Below are 12315 nucleotides of genomic sequence, written 5' to 3'. Positions count from 1 at the left end.
CGGTAGATTTCGTAATAGTGGAGATGGATGAGGACCGTGATGTGCCCCTAATTCTTGGAAGACCTTTTATGAAAACAGCTCGGATGATGATTGACGTAGATGATGGACTAATGAAGGTGAGAGTGCAAGACGAAGAGGTGACCTTTAATCTTTTTAAAGCTATGAAGCATCCACATGACAAACATGATTCATTCCGAAATGATGCAATTGAAGAAAAATACCATGATGGAAAGGCCCGTCGCAAGGAGTTTCATGTCGGACAAATGGTACTGCTTTTCAAATCAAGGTTCAAGTTATTACCGGGTAAGCTGAAGCCAAAAGGGTCAGGACCGTTCGTTGTCAAGGAAGTACGGAATTATGGAGCCATTGTAATCGAGGATCCAAAGTCACAAGAGAGTTGGACCGTAAATGGTCAAAGACTCAAAGTTTACCATGGTGGCGACATAAATCGTGATGTGGATGTCGTGTCTCTATTTAAACCGGGCTAATCAGTGGACCGTCAAGCTCAAACGACGTTAAACAAAGCGCTTGTTGGGAGGCAACCCAACGTTGTAAGTCTGTATTTTAATTTTTTTCTGCTGTGTGAGTTTTTACTGTGTTAAATTTTGAAAAAAATTGGGTTCTGGTTTTTACAGTTCGCCCCGCGAACAAAGTTCGCCCCGCGAACTGCATGACAGGACCAGTTCGCCCCGCGAACAAAGTTCGCCCCGCGAACAGTAAATAACAGAACTAATTTTTTTTGAAATTTCCTTCAGTTCGCCCCGCGAACAAAGTTCGCCCCGCGAACTAAAAAAAAAAAAAAAAAAAAAACTTTTGTTTTATGTCATTTTTGTTTCATTCCTATTTTCACGAACTTAGGAGATTCTTTCAACAACCTCGCTACTCCACATCCAAACCTCCAAATTTCAAAACTTCCCCTTTCCATTCCTTTCTTAAGAGGATTTTGTTGATTATGCTAAGTGGCCTAAGGGCAGGCCAAAATTTTGGGGGGTGCAGGAGGTGGTGTAAACCATGGCGATGAGTTGAAGGAAGATTGAGGAGTTTGTTGAATTTTAGAGTGTGTCTTGATAATTGCATGAATACTTTCTGAAATTTAAGTGTGTTTTAATCAAATATTGGTTTGCCAACATTTTTGTTTAATTGTTCTTACTCATAAGTCAAGCTTTAAGCAACCGAGAAATGATCGCAAAAAAAAGAAGCATAGGACACTTCGAGTGGTGATGATAAGAATTAGTGTCGGCATTTCAAGGTACACTTTATCGCTTTCTAGACTTAACATGAGTAGTTTGATGGTGTGTGCAAATTCCATGTCATAAATTCATTGAAGTATATGTCATTTTTGAATCAAAATAGGACTTAGCCAGTTGTGAGGAGACTTTCCATTGTACACTAAAAAGCGGGAAACCGAGCATTGTTTTAACTCATTCTTATCATGCTAAATCATGCATCAATCCATTTTTGTGTGAAATTTTTGAAAATGATAGAGGCATTGTTTGTGAGAAAAACCACTTGACCAAAAAGTTTGAATCAACTAACCTTGTGAGGAATAATCCTTAGTTAACCCCCTTTGAGCTTAATTTAGGATTCATTTGATTGATCATTGTAAAATCAATTGAAATTGTGGAATAAATGAATCCTAATTTCTTTCGTATCAGTTGAAACCTCAAACCGAGTTGTTTGCAAAATTTTGCCTTTTGCTTATGTCTAAGTAGGGAGCATTATTGAATGAATTTGGTTTTAGAATCTAAAGTTGGGGAGAGTAAAGTGAAAAGTTGATTAGAAACTTGGAAAAGTGAGTTTCTATGAAAGGGTAAAAATATGAAAAGAAACAAGAAAAAGAAATCACCCTTGAAACCATAGAGCATAGAAAAAATTAGAAAAAGAAAAGCAAAGGAAATGCTCATGGTTGTGTGGATTTGAAAAGAAAAAGAAAAAGAAAAAGATAGGGATCAAAGAAAGGGAAATTGTGTAGAGTGAATCTTTGGGAATGCTCCCTTAGGATAGGCAATTTGGTTGAATTGTCTTAATCATATCCTTTCTTGTAACCTAAGCCACATTACAACCTTTGAAAGACCTCTTGATTCTCATTTTTCACATGATTTGGTACTTGTTGTGATAACCGCATGATTTGAGTTGTTGTTGATTTAATTGCTTGGATGAGTGAAAGTAACCCTTCATGTTATTCATCATTATTATGATGTGTGTGTAAGCTTGATTCAATTTTGACATATATGGCTTTGAATTCCTTGGAATGATTTTTGCACTTTACCATTTCCCTTATTCATATTTTGTCTAGAATTGAGATAGGTGAATTGAGAAAATGCCAAACACTTTTGAACCATTTGAATGTTCTTGGTAAATCCTTGTTTCAATCTTTTGTGTCATTGCTTTGATTGTAAGGGTGGAAACTTTTGTTTAGGGACAAACAAAATGCTAAGTTGGGGAGAGTTGTTAGGGACCAATTAGTACTACTTTTTATACCATTTTATTGGTCCCTTTTACCAAGTTTTGATGTAATTACACACTTTTATTCTCACTATTTTGTATAAATGCAATTAGGTTTAATTTATTTTGTTTTGAATAGTTATTTCACATATTTGTTAGTTTTGTAGAATTTTTGGATGAGAAAGCTTTGGATTGCAGCATCATAATATGGAAGATTTTGGATGAAGCTTGCAAAACAAGGAAACTGAGGCAGCTTCAGTTCGCCCCGCGAACAAAGTTCGCCCCGCGAACTGCATGACAGGACCAGTTCGCCCCGCGAACAAAGTTCGCCCCGCGAACCCTGCGAATCCAGCAAACTGATTTTTGGGTCAAAAGTGTTGTTTTGAAGGCCAGCTGGTTTTGCCATTTTGGTGTTTGCCTTGGGATAGCTTTTTTGCTTTGGATGGAAATGAGCAATTGAGGAAATGTCAACTCTTTTAGGAGAGAAAATACATTATGCTAGGCATTCATTCCTTAACATTTGACACATTGTGCTGTAGAGCTTTTGTAATAGAAAAAACCAGAGTTTTTCTTCTAAATCCTTCTGCTTTGTAACAATGGTGATGAGGAGCTAAACTCCTTTTGTCAAGATTGGAGGTAGTAGCTATTCTCATCTCTCTATGTATTCACTTTGATTTATATATGAGATAAAGATTGTTGATGTATTGGAACTGTTTTTGCTTTACTTTGAAAACCAGATTTGAGTAGTTGTCGAGAGAGATTACTCGAGTTTAGACATAAAACAGATTTTCAAGTAATGAATAAGTTGTAGAGATAGATTTATTCATTACTATTCTTTGATATTGAACATTCAAGGTTACTATATTGATAGTTAGGTGGAGAGATCGTCTAAGGATCAATATAGTAACTATCACGATATCATTTAGACATAAATGACTTTGAGGGGATATTTGAACATCATCAATAATCTTGAATCTAATTATTTAATATAGGGAATCATAGATATTTGAAATAGTGAACTCCAATCTTGCCAAGCTTTTATATTTGTCTAAAACCACTTAATAGTTTATGTTAACATTTATTAACAAGATATTTCTCCAAACAAAACAACCCTGTTACTTTCTAAACTCAAAACAATTGAATTATCGAACGGCGGTAATATCACCTAATCTCTGTGGATACGATACAAAAATATTTGCCAAAGATATACTCTTTCAACAATTAACTCTCAAGGATCGTCATACATCCATCGCCGTCTTTTCACCTTTCTTCTATTCACTCGTCCCTGATTGGACTCCGTGGGGACTGTTTTGTCAAAAGCTCCCACATCACCACCTGCAAGTGAGTGAAAGAATATCTAACAGTACCTGCAAAAGAGATCGTTAGATAAAACCGTGCCCCAGGCGTGTCAAGATTTTAACACTTGGGTCACTCAACCTTCCGAATAAGATTTCAAGCTTCAATCTTATAAACATGCATTGGAAGGGACCTGTATGTCTTAAAATGCAAAGATTCTTTATCACAAACAATTGGATGTTTTTGCAATCAAAGCGGTAATGAAAAATAAAAACAAAATTATTTGACTGAATATGTATTTTATTGACTGAAAAGTGTGGCTCAAACTGAGCAATACAAAGGAAGCAATTCCTGAAAAGAGGTAATTGCGCACAAAAGGAAAAATCTATCCTAATGGCAATGTGAAACCCGTGATCTCATCGAGTTCCAACTCGGTTACACCCCATACGTCCTCAGACTCTCCGTGCTTTCTGCCTTCTGAACAAGACGCTTCTGATTGATCCCTACCGGGTATTATCCATGTCATATCCAATGTACAAACGATCATGCCAGACGCAGTTGTTCGTTTCAATCCCTCTTTTGCCTGGACCGCCCTTTCGAGTTTTCAGTCCACCGGGATACCCTTTTTTACCCAAGTCGCCTTTTCAGGTTTTCGACTTGCCGGGTGTACATTTTTTCTTTTTATCCCTAATTTTTGCCCGAACCTTTTCTTTCTGTTCTTTGGTTCGCCGGGATGCCCATTTTTGCCTGGACTATTTTATTCTTTTCGTCCAGCGGGTCTTTTTATACGAAGTATTTTTTAACTGCGTCCGCATTCACAGGGGATGGAAAATCCTCGCCATCCATGGTCGTTAACAACAAGGCTCCGCCAGAGAAAACCTTCTTGACCACGAATGGACCTTCGTAATTGGGTGTCCACTTGCCCCTTCGATCGTTCTGAGGAGGAAGGATCCTTTTCAGCACCATATCACCTACGTGATATACCCGAGGTCGTACCTTTCGGTCAAAAGCACGCTTCATTCTCTGCTGGTATAATTGCCCATGACAGATGGCTGCCAGCCTCTTTTCCTCAATTAGGCTCAACTCTTCGTACCGGGTCTTTATCCCTTCAGCCTTTTCCAATTTCCATCCATCAGGGCTCTTCGCAATGGGACCTAGACTTCAGTAGATAACCACTTCATACCTGAGTGAGAAAGGTGTTGCCCCAGTAAATGCACGCATCGGAGTTCAATACCCAGAATGCAAACCTCGTACTCAGCCACCATCGTTGGTGCGTTCAAATGTTATCCGGGCAACGAAGGGAACGTGGGATCCCTTTGGCATAACCAAAACAGCACCATCCATATTAACCTTCCCCATCAGACGTCAGAATCCGTTCGGATTCGGGGTCAGGCCCCTCCTCCGGGATCGGTTACTCTCAATCTTTCGATTAGATCACCTCGAGATGTCCTCATCAGGGAACTCAAACTTCCTTGGTTGATAATCCTCAATGGGTTGCTGGGCGAGGTAATCAGACAATACACTCCCCTTTATTGCTTTCTGAGAGATATACTGGATATCACATCAGCCAAAATCATTTGCCTTCCTACAACCCGTCCGGTCACTGCTGGCTTCTCAGATATGTACTTGATCGGATCCATCTTGAAATCCACAAAGTGGTATGAACCAGCATACACTGTCTCAATCGGCGAGCAGCCTATGCCAAAGTACAACAAGTTTTCTCGAACAGTGAATGTATTGTTTCACAGTCGGTAAACTTTTTGCTAAGGTAAATTGCATGCTCTTTTCGACAAGACTCGTCATGCTGCCCCAGTACGCACCTCATAGACCCCTCGAGGGCTGTCAAGTACAGATTAACAGTCTCTCTCCATAGGGAGGCAACAGAATCGGAGGTTCCTGCAACTTATTCTTTTATTTTTCAATGCCCCTTGGCAATCATTATTTCACCTGACCGTTTGATCTTTTTTCTCATACGGGTTCATACGTGGCTGTTTGATGAGATATGAACCATGACATGTAGTTCAATCTACCCAGGAGACCACGAACCTCTCTTTCCATCCTCGGTTTAGGCATTTCTCCTTCTTCTTTTTTTCCGGTTCAGGCATCTTTTTGAATTTCTTTCTTCTTTTTTTTTTTTAGCAGGATCAACCTCGATTCCTCTTTCGCTCACAATAAGCCCCCAGCCACTTACCGGACCGCACTCTGATAGTGCATTTATCTGATTTCAACCTCAGTCCGCATTATCTCAACTGATCCACTCAGCTTGGCCAGATCTGCCAGATGCCCCTCCTCTGTCTGGGACCTTGCTATCATGTCATCAACATAGCATTCAATTTCATGATGAATCATATCATGAAAACAAAGTCACCATGGCTCTCTGATAAGTAGCACCGGCGTTCTGCTTCTCCAAAGGGCAGTCTTCTCTCCACGGTAGCTTGTGCACAACGACATCGGTATCTGACCCTGGCATATCCTGACATGACTAGGCGAAGGTATCCACGTGCTCTTTCAACGGGGCTACCATTCTGCTCTCGACTCGCCTCTGAAATGGCCCCAATTTTCATTTTCTTTCTGACCTCGGCGGTACCCAAGTTCACGATCTCAATCGCTCCTCATGCGGCTGAATCACCTTCTCCTCTTGTTTAAACAACCTGGCTAATTCCAGCAGATCACAATCTTCTTCGCCTTCTCCTTCAGCATGATAGATCGGATTGTCGAAGTCATATGAGGTGTAACCAAATTGTTATCAATGAGATCCGGAGAATTACTTTTCGAAGTCGGAACGAGACAAATCAAAAAGGGAAAAAATGAAAACAAACATGGCCATTTTTTTATTTTTTAAACTGCAAAAATAAATGAAAAACAGGGAACACCGCTTTTAATCTGAAAAACATCCATTTATTTATGATGCAAAATGTTGCAAAATGAAACATGAGGTGGCCCTTACAATGAACCATTACGTGTCGGCCAACACGCACGGCTTTCATGCAGATAAGAACTGAAGAACAGAAAATATTACTCTTTCAGTAGAGTGACAGTGATGATCCTTTTAGGCCTCCCAGTTCCCTGGTACGCACGCTTTTATCCACGAGTCCAGTTCACAGTCACTGCCAATTTCTTCACTCACCGCATCGGCGTGAACTGGATCTAGCATTCCAGCACTGATAAACGTGAACGGTGGACGACGACCTCTGTTTCGCTCCGACGAGTCTTGGCCTTCCTGATAGCCAACCCCAAACATATCCGCCTTTACCACAATGCCTATGATCTTTCCCCAGCCTGGGATCCCTCCATTTCTCACCACTTCCACGGCCTGTTTATAAGAAGAAATGGACGGCTTTTTCTCTTTCTCAACACCAATGGCATTCTCCGTCCGGACAGCCTCAACTGCCAGACTGGGTGTTTTACATCTTATATCGTCCATTTCTACTTTCATCATTCTCTGGACCGATTCCCCCATCACTACACACCCCTTTGTGGCGACAGCCGCACAACAATCATCAACACGAGGGGAAGCTCCATTTTTCGTCGGACGTTTTGGGACCACAGACATCGGCATTTTTAACTGATCCTTCTCAGTCACCTCTATCCCTTTCCTGTCCGTCGACATCAGTTTCACTTTTACAGGACCATGCCTTGTCGCGGGGTTAGCACTATCATCTGTCGTTGGTGCAAAGTTGATTACCTTAGAATCCACCAAGTCTTAGACCACATGCTTAAAAGCTTTGCAATCCTCAATGTGATGTCCGGGTGCCCCAGCATGGAACTCACACCTGACATTCTCATCGTAATTGGCAACCCTCTGATCCGGTTTCCCTGGAACCAATATCCTCGGCTGCACCAACCCAATATCCTTCAACCTTTTAAACAGCGAGGCGTAAGTCACAGGCGGCCTATTGAAATGACGGTCTGTCGTCCTTCTTCTCACTTGGCCCCCAACTCTTTGTGTTCTCAATTGAGGTGGTGGTTGTTGCTGTTGTGCAGATTGATTACTAGTAGGGATCGTTGTCGTATCAGCATATGGGTGGTAACGATCCTTACCGCGTTCTCTTTTGGCCTGCACACCACCTGCTTCAACTTCCTTCTTAAGCTGACCATTGCCAGAGGGCTTCTTTATTACGGACGACGGAACCTCTTCCTGAACTTTCTCCTTTATCATCCAGCCTTCAATCCTTTCCAATCTCTCATCCATTGCTTTCTGTCCCAAGGCAAGCCCTTGCACAACCTTGGACAACTCCCTCACCATCTCTTTCAATTCAAACAGGTCGGCATTGGGAAGATTCATCATTCCTGTGTCAATCAAACAAGTCAGAAACTAACACCTGCAAAACAGAAAACAAGTTATTATGGTTCATGCATGAATGCAATGTTTATCCACAGGAGGAACACTCTGTCTCTTGATCCCGGCTTCATTGAGACAGATAATAACCCGGCAACAATATTCTGACATTCATCATTGATTTCACCATACAGATCAGAGATATATGATTTAACAAAATACCACCCAACCATGTGTGTGTTGTGTGAGTGCATACGGGAAAGCAAATAAAGCTTGAAGATAGATCATTGAATGAAAACAACCATCACATAGCAAAGTGCACAATAAGCGCCATAGTCATACATCAAAGTTGATCAAGTCAAATACAATCCTCCAGAATCGGAAAGGAAATACAAGCAAATGAATTTCGTCAACAGGCCTGACGGTAATCTACAAATAAGCAAGGTCTAAACTGATGAAGGTCCCACAGAAGGCCCTACATCATCAACCATTCTAGCAAACTCTGCGGCGAACCTGAGCTCGGTGTTCTCCTGCTGTAATCTCCCCACCTCCTTCTGGTGAATCTTCATCTGCCTGAAGTAATGATCTCTCTCAGCAATGTAATGATCTCTCTCAGCGGTGATCTTCACATTCTATGATTCCTTGGTCTTCAGCTTTGCCTCCCACTCAGCAATGAGGACTCTGACTCTGTCGTCCCTCTGATCTCTCACGAGGATTTGCCTCCTCTTCTCATCTTCAATGACCTTCGCAGCTCTGGCTAGCTTCTCCTTAGTGATGTCGTGCTCCTTTGTGGATGACGCTAAGGCTTGGCTGATCTTCCCATAGTAGGCAGTATCCATCTCAAAGTGTTTTGCTTCCAGGGCATGTCGCTTATCCTGATCCTCCATCCTTACTTTGATCTCCTGATTAGCCATCTGAATTCGAGCAACACTCATCTCCAATTCAGTCTTTTCCGCCTGCAGCTGATCTCTGGCTCTCTTCATCTCGAGGAATTCTTCCATACTGACAGAAGAACGCGGACCCTCAATCATAGGACACCAAGGATCACCTCCAGGAAACGGTAGATGTGTGAGCTCAATTCTCTTCCGAAGCCAATCATCAAACGGAGGAAAAGACCGGTTGTTAACCTTGCCAAAAGGAACCTTTCCTTTCCTCTGAATGTTACGCCATGACCCAGACACTTGCATCAACTTGGCCTGATTGCCCTCAGCTGGGAAGTAAAAGGACTCCTGAATCTCTCGCCCGAGAGGAGGAACCTCCATAGCAAACCCCATTTGTCTCCTAAGAAGCGTTGGATTGTAATTAATGCAACCCTGAACTCCTATAAGAGGCACACTGGGAAAGCTCCCACAACTACATATGAAGTCTCGTCCAGCCATACCGTTATGAGTCCAAGCTATATCAGCGGCCCGCAAACCCATCAACCTGACTGACCACTTGACCGCAGGATCAAGAGAAGCAAAAACACCTCGGGAAGGCAAATACCCTATGAACCATCTGAATAGCATCTGAGCACAACATCGGATCAGTCCACCACGCCTCTTCTCATTCCTGTTATGAACCGAGTAATAGACATCTCCAATCAGAGTAGGAATGGGATTCCTCTGCATAAATAATCTGATGGCATTATGGTCCACAAAGCTCTTCTGGTTAGGAAATAGGATGGTCCCATAAATGCTCACAGCAATCAAGGCACAAACCGTCTTCCAATTACCCGCAGCAGCATGTTCCTTGGCCTTGGCTTCCAAGAAACTCAAATGAAAACCCGGTAATTTTCCTTTCTCCTTCAAACCCTCCTTGATCATCTCCGGACTCAAATAAAGAACACGGGAAATCTCAAGGATGTCAGGCTCTCCCCTAATGGCACAGAAAGGAATCTGATCTCGGATCTGCATACCCAATATACTAGCATAGTCCTCCATCAAGGGCCCCAACAAGTAGTCCGGGAACACAAAACATCTCAAATCCGGGTCATAGAACTGGAGAAGAGTATGAATGGCGCTCCTATCATTGTCTGTGAGCCTGAAAACCAGCTTCAGAATACCCCCATACATCTCACGAAACATCCCCACATGGTCGGGTGTGAGCAATGCTATCATATCTCTCAACTCATCAATCTCTAGGTTGAAGAAACTGTAGACAACATCGTCTTTCAAACCGGTCCTCATATCTGAGCAAGAAGTCTCTCAACCAGGATCTCGATCAAAAATGTCCCTGCATATGGATAAACATGTGTTAGATGCAGGTAAATGCAAAATGTGAATGATGTTGATGAGTGAATGCAATGCATTTCCATCCTCCAAGTCATCTGAACATTTGTTGCTCTGAAACCCTGATCTCTGAACTGATCACAACCATCTGAAGGAATATGTAACCACAAATCCAACTCGGGAGTTCCGAAATAAACGGAACTGAAGGATACATCACCATTATCACCAGACAATATCTGAGCAGATAACCACAAGAACCTCTGAATCGGCCCGGGGAATCCTGAAATAAACGGATCCCCACTGATAAATAACACGGACAGCACTCCGGCGTCTCAGAAATAAGTCCATAAATCTGACTTATAAATAGGACTCTGATCAACGGAACCAAAAGTCACCATCAAAGTCACCATCAGAACAAGCATCTGTAAGAATCACCCTCCCCTCACAGGTAAATTCTAGTCAGGTCATCCTAAGGCGGATAATAGTCTCGACAATCGGGCAGAGATACTCAATGGGTTTGCCCTTTCGGGTGTGCCATTGTAGCTCCCTTAAGATCGTCTAAACCAAAGATCCGGGAATGAACGGTCACCGAAGTCAATAGCTCAAAGGAAGTGACCCAACCAAAGTGGAAAACCCCACAAAGGAAGAGCACTATCCAATGAACCTCGTCCGGCTTGTGGTATGTCACGTTACAACAATATGTTGATAAAGCAAATGAGGAACGTGAGACCACACTAATCCTAGGTGTATACTCGGGCCTGGGTTTTAGCCCCACTCAGAACACCCACCCCAAAACAGAGGAACCACCTGTACAGAGGATAGCAACATGATAGTATGATGCATGCAAATATTTATGCAAAGATATACACAATCAGAATAATAAATGCAATAAATAGAGCAACACAAGCAACCTAAACTATCCTAGAGCGCTAGGAGAGACTCGCTTAGGGAAGATGGACCAGCAATAGGTCAACTTCAGAGTCCCCAGCAGAGTCGCCAGCTGTCGCATCCGCGAAAAACAACCGGCGGGCTAAAACAAAACAACACAGAGCCGCCACCGTGCGTTATTTATCCCAAAAGAGGGAAAGGAAACGCTCGAAGTAAACCTGGGAAAGACATGGTCTCGCGACCAAAGAGAATGGGATCGGGAGTCGGTTATGCGAAGGGAAGGTATTAGCACCCCTACGCATCCGTCGTACTCGACGGGATCCACGCTCAAAAGATAGAACAAGGTTGCTAAAACAAACATCACACACACACACTGAAAACAACACCGGTGGGGAAAGAGAGGAGAGGGCTCGCTAGGATATCGCATCCTATGCCTACGTATCTCGTCTGGAACGAGAATCAGAGCTACCGTAGTTCGGCTCACGCACGTCGAAACAAACATACGCACAGACGCTGAGACATCAAAACAAATACACAAACAGGCAAACATGGAACCTGAACGCCAATCACTGGACTTACATCCATCTCCTACACACACAAGAAGAAACAAGCAACAAGTTACTAAGGAGTCGGGAACTCGAGCCTAGCAACTGTCAAGCAAACACACACAAAAAAGAAAAAGGGTGCCCGGAGAGATCTCGCACGACCTCCTGCCTACGTACCTCATCTGGTATGAGGATCAGGGCAACGTAGTTCCCCTGAACAGGGGAGAAACTTTCTCCTAACCAGAGACCGGGAAATGACAAACTAGAAGGGAGACTGACTCGAGCCTAATAGTTATCATGCATTCCACAATGGTCCTAGGTTGAGTTTTCTATCTACTTGCACAGGCTGCAAGCTAATCCTAACCAGGCAAAGCAAAGCATGCAAGCATAATCAAAACACAGCAAACACTCACAATTAGCACACACTATATACAAACAAAGTGGGCTCACACAAGGGTTAGGCTGCTAAAAGCAAGCCAACTGTATCAGGTGATGTTAGCTCTTAACCCTAACATGGAGAGTTAGGGTGAAGCAGATGAAATAGGAAGTGAGGGGTGTGCCTCACAGCTCTTATCCCTGGCCTGGGAGAGCTTTAGACAAAGGAAGTGTGGGTTCAGAAAGTGGGAACCCTTCTACACTTATGACACTGACT

This window comes from Lathyrus oleraceus, chromosome 6 (assembly GCF_024323335.1).
Source record: "Lathyrus oleraceus cultivar Zhongwan6 chromosome 6, CAAS_Psat_ZW6_1.0, whole genome shotgun sequence".
In the NCBI taxonomy this organism is placed as follows: domain Eukaryota; kingdom Viridiplantae; phylum Streptophyta; class Magnoliopsida; order Fabales; family Fabaceae; genus Lathyrus; species Lathyrus oleraceus.
This window is presented reverse-complemented; position numbering follows the sequence as displayed.